Source organism: Protopterus annectens, chromosome 8.part0, assembly GCF_019279795.1.
Source record: "Protopterus annectens isolate FY-2018-M chromosome 8.part0, PAN1.0, whole genome shotgun sequence".
NCBI classification, from domain to species: Eukaryota; Metazoa; Chordata; order Ceratodontiformes; family Protopteridae; genus Protopterus; species Protopterus annectens.
This window is the reverse complement of record NC_056741.1, coordinates 1,103,702,217-1,103,719,572: the sequence shown is the minus strand read 5'-3', so window position 1 is coordinate 1,103,719,572 and position 17,356 is coordinate 1,103,702,217. Positions and strand designations below refer to the sequence as shown.

Here is a 17,356-nt window from a genome sequence, read left to right as displayed (position 1 = left end):
GTGTGCATCTGCATGAAATAAGTTTGGATACTTGGGCTACTGTGCATCTATGTGAAATTCTTTAAATACACTGTGTAATTACATCTTTGCTTTTACCACAGTCAGACAGCTGAAGTTAACAGTCAACAAAGCAACCATCATACACTACACATTTATATTTTAATTTTTTTTGGCCCCTTTCATAACTGACCATCGGCTGAATCCTAGTGCCCCTCCTTGTTCACCAGATTTACCAAAATAGACTACCCTCCGCCAGATATTCTCCAAATGGGCTTGGCTGACCCAGTGTACAAGGAAGGGAACTTGGGTTCAGCTAATGGTCAGTTGAGAGGACATCAGGAAAAAAGGTGTTATAATTGCTGGGTATGGGGACTGTATATGGCTGAGAATATCTGACTCTGTCATAATAAAATTCAACAGTCAGTCTGTCATAATAAAATTCAACAGTCAGTCTGGCTTTGAAGGACTAGTATGCATCTGTGTAAAACCACGTGGAATATTTTATTGTGGCCCCCTTTTTTAATTACAAATGGGACATCTAAGGTTTTCACTGCCAAGTGTTTACATTTGAGGAGTATGGGCAATAGAGAATTGCAAGTACAGCAGTTCAAATTGTCTTAATCAGGAAGGTGAATCCATAAGAACACGAACATTTATACATGTTCCAAAACCAAAATGATATGTGTGTGTCTGTGTGTGTGTATGGGGGGGGGGGGGGCTATGGTTTGTACTTATGGGGTGGGGGGGGCTATGGTTTGTACATGTTTGGTCTTGGGCAATTTGCAATCTGTCACTGCTTTAAAGAATGTCACGTTAATGACTCGCATATAATAAACTGGCACTGGAGTACATACAGAAAGTGTTGCCACTTTTACTCTTTTAGAACAAATTATAAGGTGGCATTCCAAGAAAACAGCTACACTGGAGGACAATGCCTTAGAAAAGGCAGATTTTGTGTAAGGATTGTGTGCGCCATCAGTTTTAATACAACACCGAATGCTGCTTCTAAAAGATGACTGAAATACAGTTTACCTGGACTACTGGATGTAGAAACTTTGAGGGGTGTCCAGAAACAAATCTTTGGTAACAAAAACGTTCAGTTGTGTACACTTAACATAAATGTAGATGTCTGAGTGTATCCACTGTTGCAGTCATCACATTTGGGTTATCTGCTTGCAGTTGCCCTCAGTCGGTCTGATTAACAAAGTCTTGGGTCCTGCGTCGGTTGCGGTCTCTTCTTCCGTGACGTCGGGTCATCAGGGATATAAAACATGCAGCCGACGCCATTACATCAGTTTTTCTTGCCCCAGATGTCAGCTGCCCCCTTAATGGGAAGTAATAAAACGTATATATACATATATACAAGGATATACCTCCAATAAAAAAGCAAATACACCAAAAAGCTTTTAAGCATAGTAAAGGAGAGTAGAGGTATAGCCAAAGAAATCAGTTAATACACTCGAACATCTACATTTATGGTAAGTGTACACAAAGTACAGTTTTGTACCTACCATAAATGTAGATGTCCGAATAGGAATGCATCTGCAGTCCTTACAAATGGGTTGTCCTGTCGTCAGGCAGCCCTTCGGTCGGCCGGATTCCAAAGTCTGGGTCTGGCCTCAGCTGGTGTCGCACTTCACCCGACGTCATAGCTGCAGCTCTTCGGGTATAAAGGCATCAGCCGACGCCATTTTCCTCAGTGTTTCTTGCCCCAGATGCCAGTTGCCCTCTTGGATAGCTAAATTTTGGATAAATGCCAATGTTTCCAAATAGTAGAAGGCAAACACAAAAAATAAGCATGTATGTACATATATACAAACAAATACACCATAAGAGATCCCCCCCAGCTAGCTATTAGATGGGCAAATACCCTAGGAATACCTCAGAGGGGAAGGAGGGTGGGTAATCCTGACTGCAGATGCATTCCTATTTGGACATCTACATTTATGGTAGGTACAAAACTGTACTATGTCCTTCAAGGATGCATCTGCAGTCCTTACAAATGGGTAGAATACCATAGCCAAACTAGGGGAGGAGGAAGAAGAAATTATGGTGTAGTTAGGATCCCTTGCAAAACAGCAGTGGCAAACCCTGCTCGGGATCTAGAGTATAAAGGTAAGTTATAATGCTTGGCAAATGTATGCATGAAGGTCCAAGTAGCAGCCTCTATAATGTCCTTGGTAGCCACTCCTCGTAAGAAAGCTGTGGTAGTGGCTGTAGCCCTTGTAGAATGAGGCCTTATGTTCTGTGGAGTTTGCTTTCCATGGTAGGAGTAGCAGAATCTGATGCAATTTCCTATCCACTTGGAGATTGTCTGTTTTGAAATTGCTTTTCCTTCCCTTCCTGTTGCATATGCTACCAGAAGCTGGTCAGTTTTTCTATTGCCCTTGGTTCTGTCCAGGTAGTAGCGTAACTGTCTATGTACATCCAAAGTATGCAGCAGTCTTTCCCCCCTGTTCTGTGGATTGGGGAAGAATGTAGGTAGGTGGATAGCCTGGTTTAAAGACACTCTGGATACCACCTTAGGCATAAATGTAGGATTTGTTCTCATGGACACTCTGTCTTGATGGAAGATTAGGAAGGGTTGTATGTAGCTCAGAAACCCTTCTTGCTGAGGTAATTGCCAGCAGGAAAGCAGTTTTACAGGATAGGTGTTGAAGTTCTGCTGTTGCTGCTGGTTCGAAAGGGGGGAGTGTCAATTTTTCTAGCACAAAATTCAAGTCCCATGCTGGCAATGGTGGTTTCCTAGGAGGTTTTACATTTTTAATTCCTCTCAGAAACTACCTGAGTAGAGGATGCGAGAAGACAGGGGGATCGAAGTAGTATTCTGCAGAAATAACAGGCCTGTATGGAAAAGCTCTGCCAAATATTCCAGGATGTTGGCTATGTCTACCTTTGACACATCTTTTCCCCTTTCAGTACTCCAAATGAGAAATCTTTTCCATTTCCCTGCATAGTTCCTTCTTGTTGAAGGTCTGCGGGCCTCAAGGATAATGTCTTTAACCCTTTGGGATAAATCTGGGTTAGTTGCTCTTATGTGATGTTCCAGGCAGTCAGCTGCAGAGTTTTGAGGTTTGGATGCAGGGTGTTGTAGCCGCTCTGAGTTAACAGCAATGGAATCAGGGGTAGTGTCCACATTGTCCCCGAGACATGCTCCTCAGTAATGGGTACCAATGTTGTCTTGGCCAGTCTGGAGCTATCAGAATGATCCTTGGACGTTACTCTTTGATTTTCAATAGCACCTTGTGCATCAAAGGAAGAGGTGGGAATGCATATGCTGTCAGGCTTTTCCAACTGAAGGATAGAGAGTCCACCTTCCAAGCAAGTGGGTGGTACGTCCTTGTGCAGAATTTCTTGAGCTGGTGATTGAGTGGGGATACGAATAGGTCCATTTGTGGTAGTCCCCATTTCCTTGTGATGGCCTTGAAGATGTCCGGGTGTAGCATCCATTCGTGAGCATCAGAGGTAGTTCTGCTTAATATATCTGCTAGGATGTTTTCTTTTCCCGGTACAAAAATTGCTTGTAACTGAATGTTGTAGCTCAGAGCCATATTCCATAGGTCCAGTGCCATCCGGCATAGAGGGTATGAATGAGTGCCTCCCTGTTTGTTGATGTACCACATGACTGTGGTGTTGTCTGTCCTTATCATCAACTGCCCTTCTTGGAGGAATGGTCTGAAATTCTGGATTGCCAGTTTTACTGCCAGCATTTCCTTTTGATTTATGTGCAGGTGCAGCTGATCTTGAGTCCATAAGCCTTGTATGCACTTGTCCAGCATGTGGGCCCCAACCAAGGTCTGAGGCGTCCGTTGTGATGGTTTGGCTTGGTTGAATGCTGTGGAAGGGCAAACCTGGGTTTGACTGACATGCCTGAGCCCACCATAGGAACTCTTGTTTCAGGCATGGGATTAGTGGTATTTCAGTTTCTAGGCTGTGCCTGTGTTGAGACCATAAATTCTTCAGGTACCACTGTAGCTTTCTCATATGTAGTCTGGCATGAGGGAACAGGATTATGCAGGATGCCATGAAGCCCAAGGCCTGCAGTACTTTCCTTGCTGTTATTTGGTTCTGCTTTGTTAATGCCAAGAAGTAGAGAGGAAGTTGTTCTTGTTTTTCTGCAGTTAGGAATGCCATCTGTTTTGTTGTGTCCAATTCTGCACCTAAGAAGGTTATTCTTTTGGATGGTATCAGTCTTGACTTTTTTATATTGACTGTATATCCCAGGGCTTGCAGTAAGTAAATGACTCTTTGTAAGTCTTCTGTTAGCTTGTTTCTGTTGTCCGCTTGTATCAGGCAGTCGTCCAGGTATGGATATATTTGGATTCCCTGAAGCCTGCAGTGAGCGATTACTGATGCCAGGCATTTTGTGAACACTCTGGGCGCAGTAGATAAGCCAAAGGGCAATGCTGAGAATTGATAATGCTCTGATCCTACAAGAAATCTGAGGTATCTTCTGCAATTTGGTCGTATGGGGACGTGCAGGTATGCCTCCTTGAGATCTAGAGTCACCAGCCAAGACTCCTTGCCCAGCATGGGAAGAAGTTGCTGTAGGGTCAGCATTTTGAATTTTGGAACAATGATGAATGTGTTTAAAGCGGACAGGTCGAGAATAGGCCTCCAATTTTTCTCTTTTCTTGGTACCAGGAAGAGTCTGGAGTAAAATCCCTTTCCTTGTTCCATAGATGGTACCCTTTCCACAGCTCTCTGGAGTAAAATCCCTTTCCTTGTTCCATAGATGGTACCCTTTCCACAGCTCTCATTTTTGCTAATTGAGCTATTTGTTTTAGAGCTTCTGTCTTTTGATTTGGTGGTAGGTTTGGCATTCCTCTTTTTCCTGGTAAAGTATGGAAATGAAACCTGTAGCCTTGGTCTATAGTTTGCAAAATCCACTTGTCTCTTGTGATGCAGTGCCAGTTTTTTGAAAATAAGGCTAACTTTCCGCCTAAGGGTGCTGCTATTTGTTCCCTGGTAGGCGGTGCCAGAGCCAAGTCACTGTGATTGTCCTGTTGCAGTGGTAGTAGTTGTGTCTGTGCCTCGCTGGTTGTTACCTTGCCACTGGCGCCCTGTAGGCACCTCCTCTGGATTGGTTTCTGCCTCTTGAACGCCTATTCCTGCCTCTCTGTGTTTTAGAGGAGTCTGGAAAGGACCAATTTTTGGAAGGCCAGTTCCTGCTAAACCTTGGAGGCTGAACCTGTAAGAAATCTTTCACTGTTTGTACAGATTTTGCCTTCTCTTCCATTTTCTTCAGTACCTGCTGAGCAGGAGAACCAAATAAATTGACCTTATCCATAGGAGCATCTAATAGTTTTGCTTTAACATGATCCGGCAAGACCTGTTCTTTCAACCATGCATGCCTTCTGATAACTGTGCCAGTCATGGCTGATCTAAAGGAAGCCTCCAGTGCATCATAGCCACATTTTAAAGAATGGTTACTAACCTGCTGAATGTTATGCACCATTTCTAGAACATATTTCTTATCTAAAGAGTCATCAGAGGACAGTTTCTTAGTTAACTGATCAAGCATATACTCCTGGTATTGGATCATATGAAACTGACAGTTCAATGCCCTAGCTGAGAGAGTAGCAGAGGTGTATACTTTTTTACCCCATCTCTCTAAGGACCTGGATTCCCTTTCAGAGGGAGGGATTTTAACGGAGGTCGAAGCTACTGCCTTAGGCCCCTGGGAGATGGTCTCGGGATCTGCAAAAGGAGCCTTGTATAAATGGTGATGTGTTCCGGGTCCCTGTAGACACCTATCGGGCTTAGCAGGGGCTGGAGGCAAAGTATCAGGAGCAGTGCAAGCATCATTAAATGCATCATCTACAACAGAAAGAACTGGAGGTATAGCTAAAGGCCTATGTTGTGGTAAATGCAAAAAAGTCCTAAGCCTTTTCCTTGAATCTGAGAAATCTTGCCCCTGCCATTGAAATTGCTCCCTCATGGCATGTAAGGTTTCCCCAAAGGAAAATTCCTCTGGTGGAGAGGCAGAAGGAATAGATTCCTCAGCATCGGAGTCTTCATAAGGAGAAAAAGGAGCCTCTGGATGGTCTGTATTGTCTGAATCATCAGAAGAATCATCTGAGGACACTGGCTCAGGGGCTCTGCTCTAGGTCTCTTTTCTGGAGGAGGTTGAGAGGCCCTGTCTGGATGAGGTTGGGATCCCCTTATTAAAGAGATGAGATCCTCTGCCAGAGTAAGCATTTGGGAACTGGAGCTGGGCCTGTCAGAGGCCGGCTTAACAGGCACAGACTTAGAAGTTTTGTCTGCTTTAGCCCTGGCAAAGGCCTTTATGGACATGGCTGCAGGAGGCCTAGCAGCACCACGCGCAGGGGTTGAAACATCCAAGGGGATGGTGTCCGATAATTCTTGTGAAACCACAGCAGCAGTTTGAATTTCAGAGGCCGATTCAACCAGGTTAGAAGGGGCCTCGGTAGTAGTCATGGATTCGGCTGAAGTTAGAACCGCTTGCTCGGTTTCAGCCGAAACCGAGACACTCGCGGTTTGCTTAACCGTGGTTTCGGCCGAAACCGCGGACCGCGAGTGTCGGTCCTTTTCTTTGTGTTTCTTAGCAACTTGTGAAGTCGGAGGATCCGACGGCATAATGTACGTGAAATCTGAGCCGAAAAACTGTTCAGCAAACTCCGACCGACGTCTAAGCGTCCGTCGGTTGAAAGAAGCACAGGCTAAACAAGCTGCTACGTCGTGGTCTGGGCCTAAACAAGGTAAGCAGTAAGAGTGGAAATCTTTATGAGGTATTTGTTTCCCACAAGTTAAACAGTTATTCACTTTTTCTGACATCGGCTGAGGCAAGAAAGAGTCCCCGACGGGGTACTTAGCTTTTTAGAAGTCTTGAAGGTATTCGGTAGTAGTAATCTCTGGATCTGACCGACCGGCACTTGCGAACAGCTTCTGCTTCGGGCGCCACGCGGCAAGAAAGACTGGGGAAAATGGCGTCGGCTGATGCCTTTATACCCGAAGAGCTGCAGCTATGACGTCGGGTGAAGTGCGACACCAGCAGAGGCCAGACCCAGACTTTGGAATCCGGCCGATCGGAGGGCTGCCTGACGACAGGACAACCCATTTGTAAGGACTGCAGATGCATCCTTGAAGGACATCTGTACAATGTTCTTCATGTTTCACTGTTGCAGTCATCACATTTGGGTAGATTCCCAAAGATAAGGATGGGAAGAGGAATTTAGATAGCATTAGGACCAGCTATAAGACCCTGCAAGACTGCAGTGGCAATGCCAGCTCTGGATTTAGAGAAAAAATTGGCAAATGGTAATGCTTGGTGAAGGTATGTACAAAACTCCAGGTAGCAGCTTCTAGGATGTCACTGATAGGGAAACCTCTGAGGAAGGCTGTAGAGGTAGATGCAGCCCTGGCTGAATGTGGTCTTATCCCCCAGAGGGGTAGGTTTTCCATGGTGCTTGTATAGCAGAAATTAATGCAATGGCCTATCCATTTAGAAATGGTTTGCTTTAAAATTGCCTTCCCCTCTGCCCCTGCAGCAAATGCCACCAGCAGTTGTTCAGATTTCCTTTGAGGTTTAGTCCTGTCCAAGTAAAATCTAAGTTGTCTGTGCACACCTAAGGAGTGCAGTATCCATTCCCCTTTGTTCTGTGGATTAGGAAAAAAGGTTGGCAAGTGAATGGACTGATTGAGAGTCACACTGGATACCACCTTGGGCATGAAGTAGCGATTAGTTCTGAGGGACACCCTGTCCACATGAAAGATGAAAGGTTTCACTGCCATAAGCGCGTGTAAATTCAGATACCCTTCTTGCTGAAGTGATTGCTAAAAGGAAGGCTGTTTTCCAAGAAAGAAATTTTAAATCTGCACTAGCAGCTGGCTCGAAAGGAGGAAGAGTGAGTTTCTCCAACAAAAAGTTAAGGTTCCAGGCTGGAGTTGGGGCTCTCCTGGGTGGTCTTAAATTTTTGGCCCCGCTTAGGAACTGCCTGAGCAATGGATGAGAGAAGAGTGGAGGTTCTGTGTTATGATGAGCTGAAATGGCTGAAGCGTGAATTTTGATGGAGGAAAAAGAAAGTCCCTTGTGAAGCATTTCAGTTAAGTACTGTAAAATCTGAGGTAAGTTGGGTGCTGCTGTGCTCATCCCTTGACACTGATTCCAGGAACAGAATCTTTTCCATTTTTTAGCAGAAGATTTTCTAGTACTAGGCCTCCTCGCCTCTAAAATTATATCCATCACTGGTTTACTGAGGGATGGTAAGGGAGAGCTTAGGTAATTAGCCAGGCTGCTAAGTTCAGGATTTGAAGCGGAGGGTGCAGAATCTGGTTCTCCTGCTGAGACAACAGGGTAGGGGGTCAGAAGCAGGTGCCAACAGTGACGCACTGCACAACAGGGGGTACACCAGTGTTGGCATGGTCAGTCTGGTGCAATCAATATCATCCTTGGTTTGGCCTGTTTGATGTTTAGCAGTACTTTGGAGAGAAGAGGCAGAGGAGGAAAGGCATGAATTGATAGGTTTTTCCAGCTGAAGGACAGAGCATCCACTTTCCAGGCTTGTTTGTGGGGAGTCCTTGTGCAAAATTTGTCCAATTGGTAGTTCTGGGGGGAGGCAAACAGGTCTATATCTGGGCTCCCCCAGTTGTTTGTCAACATGTTGAAAATCTTTGGTTCCAGTTTCCACTCGTGTGGGTCCATAAGGTTTCTGCTTAGTCCGTCTGCCAGTGTATTTAGTTTTCCTGGCAGGAATTGAGCTTGTAGATGCACTTGGTAGCTCAAGGCTGTGTTCCACAATGCCATGGCTAGTCTGCAGAGGGTGTAAGAATGGGTACCCCCTTGCTTGTTTATGTACCACATAACAGTGGTGTTGTCCGTCTTTACCATTAATTGTCCTGGAAGAATGTGGTCCTTGAAGGCTGTCAGAGCATTCTGTACAGCTAACATATCTTTTTGATTGATATGCAGGTGCATTTGACTTGGGTCCCATTTTACCCTGAATGCACTTCCCTGACAGGTGAGCCCCCCATGCATAGTCTGATGCGTCTGTTAGGGTTTGGGCGGCAGGGGGTAGAGTGAATGGTAGTCCCTTGTTTTGGTGGCAAGCCTCTGCCCACCAAAGAAACTCTAGGCATAGGCAAGGTATGAAAGGAATCATTGCTTCTAGATCCTGAGAATGTTGAGGCTTTTTAGATAACACTGTAGTTTCCTCATATGCAGTCTTGCATATGGAATTAGGACAATGCAGGAGGCCATGAACCTCAAAGATTGCAGTATTTGCCTTACAGATAGGGTTTTCGTGGCCACTAGTTTGAAGTAGGTTGTCAACTGAATTTGTTTCTCTGGCGTGAGAAAAGCCATCTGGGAAGTTAGTTAAAGCTTGCTCCCAGGAATACAATTTGTTGACAGAGTACCAGATGTGACTTCTTTTCGTTTATGGTGTACCCCAGACAAGTTAGCATCTTTTGTACAAATGCCAGATTATTCAAAAGTATGTCCTGGCTTTCTGCCAGAATTAGACAATCGTCCAGGTATGGGTATATTTGAATTTTTCGCCTGCAAAATGCAATGACAGATGCTAGGCACTTTGTGAATACCCTGAGCGCAGTAGATAAGCCAAAGGGCAGTGCAGAGAACAGATAGTGCATGTAGCCTGCTTTGAAGTGTAGGTATCTTCTGCAAGATTCCCCGATTGGGATGTGCAGGTAGGTTTCCTTTAAATCCAGTGTTGCCAACCAGGCATCTTTGCCTAGCGTAAGTAGCTGGTGAAGAGTCAGCATCTTGAATTTGGGAATCACCAAAAAGTGTTTAAGGTAGAAAGGTCCAGGATAGGACGCCATGAATGGTCTTTTAAGGGTACCAGGAAAATTCTTGACTAAAAACCTTGTCCCTCTTCTTCTTCTGGTACAGTTTCAATAGCCTTTATGCTTAAGAGAGAGTACTTGCTTTTGAGCCTCTGCCCATTGATTTGGGGGTAGATCTGGCCAACCGGGGTTGGTAATGTGTGGAAGTGAAATCTGTATCCTTGGGAAACTATATTTAAAACCCATTTGTCCTGGGTAACGAGTTCCCAGTTTTTGGCCTGCAGACCAATCTTTCACCCTAAAGGAGCAGTCAGTTGAGAAGTGCTTGGAAGTTTTAAAGTCAAGGCAATGAGGCAGCTTTCCATAGGGGGGAGTCTTACTACTCCCTGATTTGGGAGCGGAAAAGTACAGTTTTGTACCTACCATAAATGTAGATGTCCGATAGGTATGCATCTGCAGTCCTAACATATGGGTTGTCCTGCCTCAGGCAGCCCTTCGGTCGGCCGGATTCCAAAGTCTGGGTCTGGCCTCGGCTGATGTCGCACTTCACCCGACGTCATAGCTGCTGTTTATTGGGTATAAAGGCATCAGCAGATGCCATTTTCCTCAGTGTTTCTTGCCCCAGATGCCAGGTGCCCTCTAGGAAGGCTAAATTTGGATAAATGCAAATAATTCCAAACAGTAGAGAGCAAACAATATAAGAATATATATATATATATATATATATATATATATATATATATATATATATATATAAATACATACATACAAACAAATACACCATAATAGATTCCCCCAGCTAGCTAAAAGAGGGGTAAATACCCTAGGAATACCGCAGAGGGGAAGGAGGGTGGGTAATCCTGAATGCAGATGCATACCTATCGGACATCTACATTTATGGTAGGTACAAAACTGTACTATGTCCTTCAAGGATGCATCTGCAGTCCTAACATATGGGTAGAATACCATAGCCAAACTGGGGGAGGAGGCACTAAGATAAAGATGGTGTAGTTAAGATCCCTTGCAAAACAGCAGTTGCAAAACCTGCTCGGGATCTAGAATAAGGGAAGATTATAATGCTTGGCAAATGTATGCACGGAGCTCCAAGTAGCAGCTTCTAAAATGTCTTTGGTAGCCACTCCTCGTAGGAAAGCTGCAGTGGTGGCTGTAGATCTTGTGGAATGAGGTCTGATATTTTCAGGAGTTTGTCTTTCCATGAAAAGAGTAGCAAAATCGAATGCAATTTCCTATCCATTTTGAGATTGTCTGTTTTGAAATTGCTTTTCCTTGCCTTCCTGTTGCATATGCTACCAGAAGCTGGTCAGTTTTTCTGCTGGTCTTAGTTCTGTCCAGATAGTAGCGTAATTGTCTGTGCACATCCAAGGTATGTAGTAGTCTTTCCCCCCTGTTCTGTGGGTTGGGGAAGAATGTAGGCAAATGAATCGCTTGGTTCAATGATACTATGGAGACCACTTTTGGCATAAAGGTAGGGTTAGTTCTCAGAGAGACTCTGTCCTGATGGAAGATAAGGAAGGGTTGTACTGCCATTAATGCCTGTAACTCAGATACCCTTCTTGCTGAAGTGATTGCTAGCAGGAAAGCAGTTTTCCAAGACAAGAACTGTAATTCTGCTGTTGCTGCTGGTTCAAAAGGAGGAAGTGTTAACTTTTCCAGCACAAAGTTGAGATCCCATGTAGGTAAAGGTGGTTTCCTTGGAGGTTTTACATTTTTGATTCCTCTCAAGAACTGCCTGAGTAGAGGATGAGAGAAGACAGGAGGATCCATGTTGTATTCTGCTGAAATTGCTGATGCATGAATCTTAATGGAGGAGTAAGACAGGCCATTGTGGAACAGTTCTGCTAAATATTCCAGGATGTGTGCTATGTTTGCCAATGAGACATTTTCTCCCTTTGCTGCACTCCAAATGAGGTATCTTTTCCACTTGGCTGAATAAGTCTTCCTTGTGGAAGGTCTGCGTGCCTCCAGGATAATGTCCTTAACCCTCTAGGATAAACCTGGGTTATTTTGTTTTATGCAATAATCCAAGCGGCTAGCCGCAGTGTTTTCAAGTTTGGATGTAGGATCTTGTAGTTGTCCTGTGTTAGAAGTAAGGGACATAGAGGTAGAGGCCATGCGTGTGTCCGAGACATGCTTCTCAGTAGCGGGTACCAATGTTGCCTCGGCCAGTCTGGAGCTATCAGGATTACCCTTGGCTGATCCTCTCTGATCTTCAGTAGAACTTTGTACATCAAGGGAAGAGGTGGAAATGCATATGCTGTCAGGTTTTTCCAGCTGAAGGAAAGGGAGTCCACCCTTCAAGCAAGTGGGTGGTATGCTCTTGTGCAGAATTTCTTCAATTGGTGGTTGTGTGGGGAGGTGAACAGGTCTATCTCTGGTAGTCCCCATTTCTTTGTTATGGCTTTGAAGATATCTGGATGCAGCATCCATTCGTGAGCATCCGTGGTAGTTCTGCTTAAGGTGTCTGCTAGAGAATTTTCTTTTCCTGGTACAAATCTGGCCTGAAGTTGAATGTTGAGATTCAGGGCCACATTCCACAGGTCCATTGCCATCCGGCATAGAGGATATGAATGTGTACCTCCCTGTTTGTTGATGTACCACATGACTGTGGTATTGTCGGTCCTTATCAGCAAATGACCCCTTTGAAGGAGTGGTCTGAATGCCTGGATCGCATTTTTCACTGCCAGCATCTCCTTTAGATTTATGTGTAGATTCAGCTGGTCTTGGGTCCATAGGCCTTGAATACACTTGTCCACCATGTGTGCCCCCCATCCTAGGTCTGAGGCGTCCGTGGTGATGGTCTGGCTTGGATGAGGTTTGTGGAAGGGCAAGCCTCTGTTCCACTGACAGGCCTGAGCCCACCACAGGAATTCTTGCTTCAGGCATGGAATTATTGGAATCTGGGCTTCTAGACTGTGCTTGTGTTGAGACCATACGTTCCTTAGGTACCATTGTAGCTTTCTCATATGCAGCCTGGCATGTGGAACCAATATTATGCATGATGCCATGTAGCCCAGGGCTTGCAGGATTTTCCTTGCAGTAAGCCGAGTTTGTGTTGTTAATGTCATGAAGTAGGCTGGTAGTTGCTTTTGTTTTTCTTCTGTGAGAAAAGCCATCTGAGTTGATGTATCCAGTTCTGCACCCAAGAATGTTATCCTTTGGGATGGTACTAGTCTTGACTTTTGCATGTTGACTGTGTATCCCAAGGCTTGCAACAGTTGTATGACATTTTCCAAATCTTTTGTTAATTTTGCCTTGTTGTCCGCTTGTATTAGGCAGTCGTCCAGGTATGGGTAAATTTGAATTCTGAAGCCTGCAATGAGCAATTACTGATGCCAGGCATTTCGTGAATACTCTGGGCGCAGTAGATAAGCCAAAAGGCAATGCTGAGAATTGATAATGCTCTGATCCTGCAAGAAATCCGAGGTGTCTTCTGCAATCTGGTCGTATAGGGACGTGCAGGTATGCCTCCTTGAGATCTAGAGTCACCAGCCAAGACTCCTTGCCCAGCATGGGAAGAAGCTGCTGGAGGGTCAGCATTTTGAATTTTGGAACAATGAGGTATGTGTTCAGTGCGGACAAGTCTAGAATAGGTCTCCATTGATTTTCTTTTCTTGGTACAAGGAAAAGCCTGGAGTAAAATCCTTGAATCCTTGGCCTTGTTCCATAGGTGGTACCTCTTCTATAGCTCTCATCCTTAGTAAGTTGTTGACTTGTCTTAGAGCGTCTGTTTTTTGGCTTGGTGGTAGGTTTGGCATTCCTCTCTTTTTTGGTAGAGTGTGGAAGTGAAACCTGTAGCCCTTGTCTATTGTTTGTAAAGTCCATTTGTCTCCTGTAATATAATGCCAGTTGTCAGAGAATAAGGCTAGCTTTCCGCCCAAGGGTGCTTCCAGTTGTTCCCTGGTAGGCGGAACTAGAGCCAAGTCATTGTGTCTGCCCTGTGGAAGTGGTTGCAGTTGAATCTGTGGCAGCATTTCTCTGGTTGGCAGGTTGCCACTGACGTCCCCTGTAGGCACCCCTAGATTGACCTCTGCCTCTGGGGCGTCTATTTCTGCCTCTCTGGGCTCTGGAGTTGTCTGGAAAGGACCAATTCTTCGAAGGCCAATTTCGGCTAAACCTCGGAGGTTGGACCTGTAAGAAATCCTTGACTGTTTGGACAGATTTTGCTTTTTCTTCCACCTTCTTTAGAACCTCCTGTGCAGGGGAGCCAAACAAACTTTGTTTCTCCATGGGAGCATCTAGAAGTTTTGACTTAACATGGTCTAGTAAGGATTGGTCTTTTAACCAGGCATGCCTTCGAATCACTGTTCCAGTCATAGCTGATCTAAAGGAAGCCTCCAGTGCATCATAGCCACATTTTAAGGAATGGTTACTGACCTGCTGAGAGTTATGTACCAAATCCTGAAGGGACTTGCGATCTAAAGGTTCAGGAGAAGACAGTTTTTTGTTTATCTGGTCTAACAAAAATTCCTGGTACTGAATCATGTGAAATTGACAGTTCAAGGCCCTGACCGAAAGAGTAGCAGAAGTATAAACCTTTTTACCCCATCTCTCTAATGCTCTAGATTCCCTTTCAGAGGGAAGAGGGTTTTTGGCAGAGGCAGCTGCCACCTTTAGGCCCTGTGAAATGGTTTCAGGGTCTGCAACAGGAGCCTTATACAAATGGTAATGTGTGTCCGGGACCCTGTAATATCTGTCTGGTTTGGCAGGGGCCGGAGGAAGAGAATCAGGGGCAGTACAGGCATCATTATATGCATCATCAACAACTGATAGTACTGGCGGAATGGCTAAAGGCCTATGCTGTGGTAAGTGTAAAAAGGTCCTAAGCCTTTTCCTTGAATCTGAAAAATCCTGGCCCTGTCATTGGAAGTGTTCCTTCATAGCATGCAAAGTTTCCCCAAAGGAAAATTCTTCAGGAGGAGAAGCAGAAGGAATGGAGTCTTCTGCATCAGAATCCTCATAAGGAGAATATGGGCCTTCGTGCGGGTCTGTAATGTCTGAGTCATCCGAGGAGTAATCTGTAGAGACAGGTTCCGGGGGTTCAGTCCTAGGCCTCTTGTCTGGAGGGGGCTGAGAGGCCCTGTCTGGGTGAGGTTGGGATCCCCTGATCAAAGAAATGAGATCCTCAGCCAGGCTGAGCATTTGGGATCTAGAGGTAGGCCTATGTGAAGGAGTTTTAGCAGGTAAGGCCTTGGAAGATTTAGCTGCTTTAGCCCTGGCAAAAGCCTTGATAGACATAGAAGCAGGGGGTCTAGCAGCCCCACGTGCAGGGGTAGATATGTCTAAAGGAATAGTGTCTGACAAATCTTGGGTGCCTGCTTCTGTAGCAGTAAATTCAGCAGCAGATTCAGCCATGCTCTGTGAGGCCTCGGCTATCGGAGGCATGCTTTCGGCCGAAGGAAGAACCGGGGGATCGGTTTCAGCCGAAACCGAGACACTCGCAGTTGGCCTAACCATGGTTTCAGCCGAAACCGCGGGCCGCGAGTGGCGGTCCTTTTCCTTGCGCTTTTTAGCTAATTGAGTAGTCTGAGTCTCCGACGGCATTTTGTATGCAAAAGCGGGACCAAAAAACTCCTCTGCAAACTCCGACCGACGTCTAAGTGTCCGTCGGTTGAAGGAAGCACAGGCTAGACAAACTGATACGTCGTGGTCTGGGCCTAAGCAAGGAAGGCAGTAAGAGTGGAAATCCTTATGAGGTATTTGTTTCCCACAAGTTAAACAATTATTTACTTTGTCTGACATCGGCTGAGGCAAGAAAGAGTCCCCAACGGGGTACTTAGCTTTTAGAAGTCTTGGTAGTAGCAATCTCTGGATCTGACCGACCGCACTTGCGAACAGCTTCTGCTTCGGCACGCGGCAAGAAAGACTGAGGAAAATGGCGTCGGCTGATGCCTTTATACCCAATAAACAGCAGCTATGACGTCGGGTGAAGTGCGACATCAGCCGAGGCCAGACCCAGACTTTGGAATCCAGCCGACCGAAGGGCTGCCTGAGGCAGGACAACCCATATGTTAGGACTGCAGATGCATCCTTGAAGGACATCCCCCCATTGCTTAGTCTTGTGAGTACCCTCGGACTGAAACCTGGGGGTTCTGCTGGTTCTGGGTTTGGGTTGAGAAGGCCTGGAAGAGGCAGGAAAGGACCAATTCTTAGCAGACCAATGCCTACTAAATCTTGGAGGCTGAACTTGTAGGAAATTTTTAACAGTTTGCATAGATTTAGCTTTTTTCTCCATCTTTTTAAGAACTACTTCTGCTCTGTTGCCAAACAGGCGGTCCTGATTTAAGGGAGCATCCAACAATTTAGCTTTAACATGATCTGGCAAAGATTGTTCCTTAAGCCAAGCATGCCTTCTAAGTACAGAGCCAGTGACAGCAGCCCTGCAAGAGGCCTCTAATGAATCAAACCCACATTGCAAAGTATGTTTTCCAACCTGTTCAGCAGAATGCATTAAATCCTGTAAATATTTACTTTCAGCACAGTCAGGAATCATCATTTTCTGTTTAAGCAATCCAATAATATATTGCTGATACTTTAACAAATGAAACTGACAATTAAGGCCCTAATGGCCAAGGTTGCAGAATTGTATACCTTCTTACCCCATCTATCCAGCACCCTGGAGTCTCTATCAGAAGGGGTAGGATTTTTGGCAGTAGTAGCGTTAATGCCCTTGGGTCCCTGTGAAATAGTCTCAGGATCCGCAGTAGGATTTTTAAAAAGGAACTTCTGAGAATCAGAAACCCTGTAATATCTATCTGGTTTTCTGGGTGCAGGAGGCAAAGAATCAGGGGTCAAACTAGAGTCCAAAAAGGCATCAACTATGTCTAGTACAGGAGCGATAGCTGAAGGCCTGTGATGAGGCAGGAGTAAGAAATCCCCAAGCCTCTCTTTTGAATCAGAGTAATCCTGGCTTTCCCAGTGGAAATACTCCCTAAGAGTATGCAAGTTTTCACCAAAAGAGAACTCTTCTGGAGGGGGTGCAGAGGGAATAGAGTCCTCTGCATCAGAATCCTCATAACAGATAAGGGTAAATCCAGGTCATCAGAAGAAACAGAAATTTCAGAATCCAGGTCAGAAGATTCATAAACAAATTCAGTCCTAGGTCTCTTAGAAGGGGATGGTTGGCTTCCCCTGGTTAAAGTTATAAGGTCTTCAGCCATTCTTATTTGTTTTTTAGGCCTAGAAGCCGAGCATGCGCCCTGGGCGTCTGTTTTCTAGGCATGGTTCGAGCTTTAAGGCCTTAAAGAAGAAGGTGGCGTTGGTTTTATATGCAAGTCCATAGGACTGAATACACCCTCAGAAACCAGTGCCTGCACAGCGGCTCCGGACCCATCCAAGGTAGAGACCACAGTTGAAGCATCTCGAGGCATACCCGACTCCGAATGGGTCTCAGTAGAGGGCTGCGAATCAGAAGTAGTGGGTATCAGGGAATGCGAAAGCGCCTCACTGAGTACCGCGAACTGGCAACTGGCTCAGGAGAAGAGTTGTCGACAGCTTTGGACTTAGGTTGTCTGTCTCTGTCTTTATCTTTGCGTTTTTTCAGAATGCTGGTAGTCTGATGGCTAACAGA

General features: G+C 45.3%; 1 protein-coding gene across 1 annotated transcript in view; it reads right to left on the bottom strand.

The window, feature by feature from the left end:
* PSMB4 (proteasome 20S subunit beta 4) overlaps positions 1-17,356 on the bottom strand; it is a 414,203-nt gene that overhangs the window by 375,444 nt on the left and 21,403 nt on the right. The window lies entirely within an intron of this gene.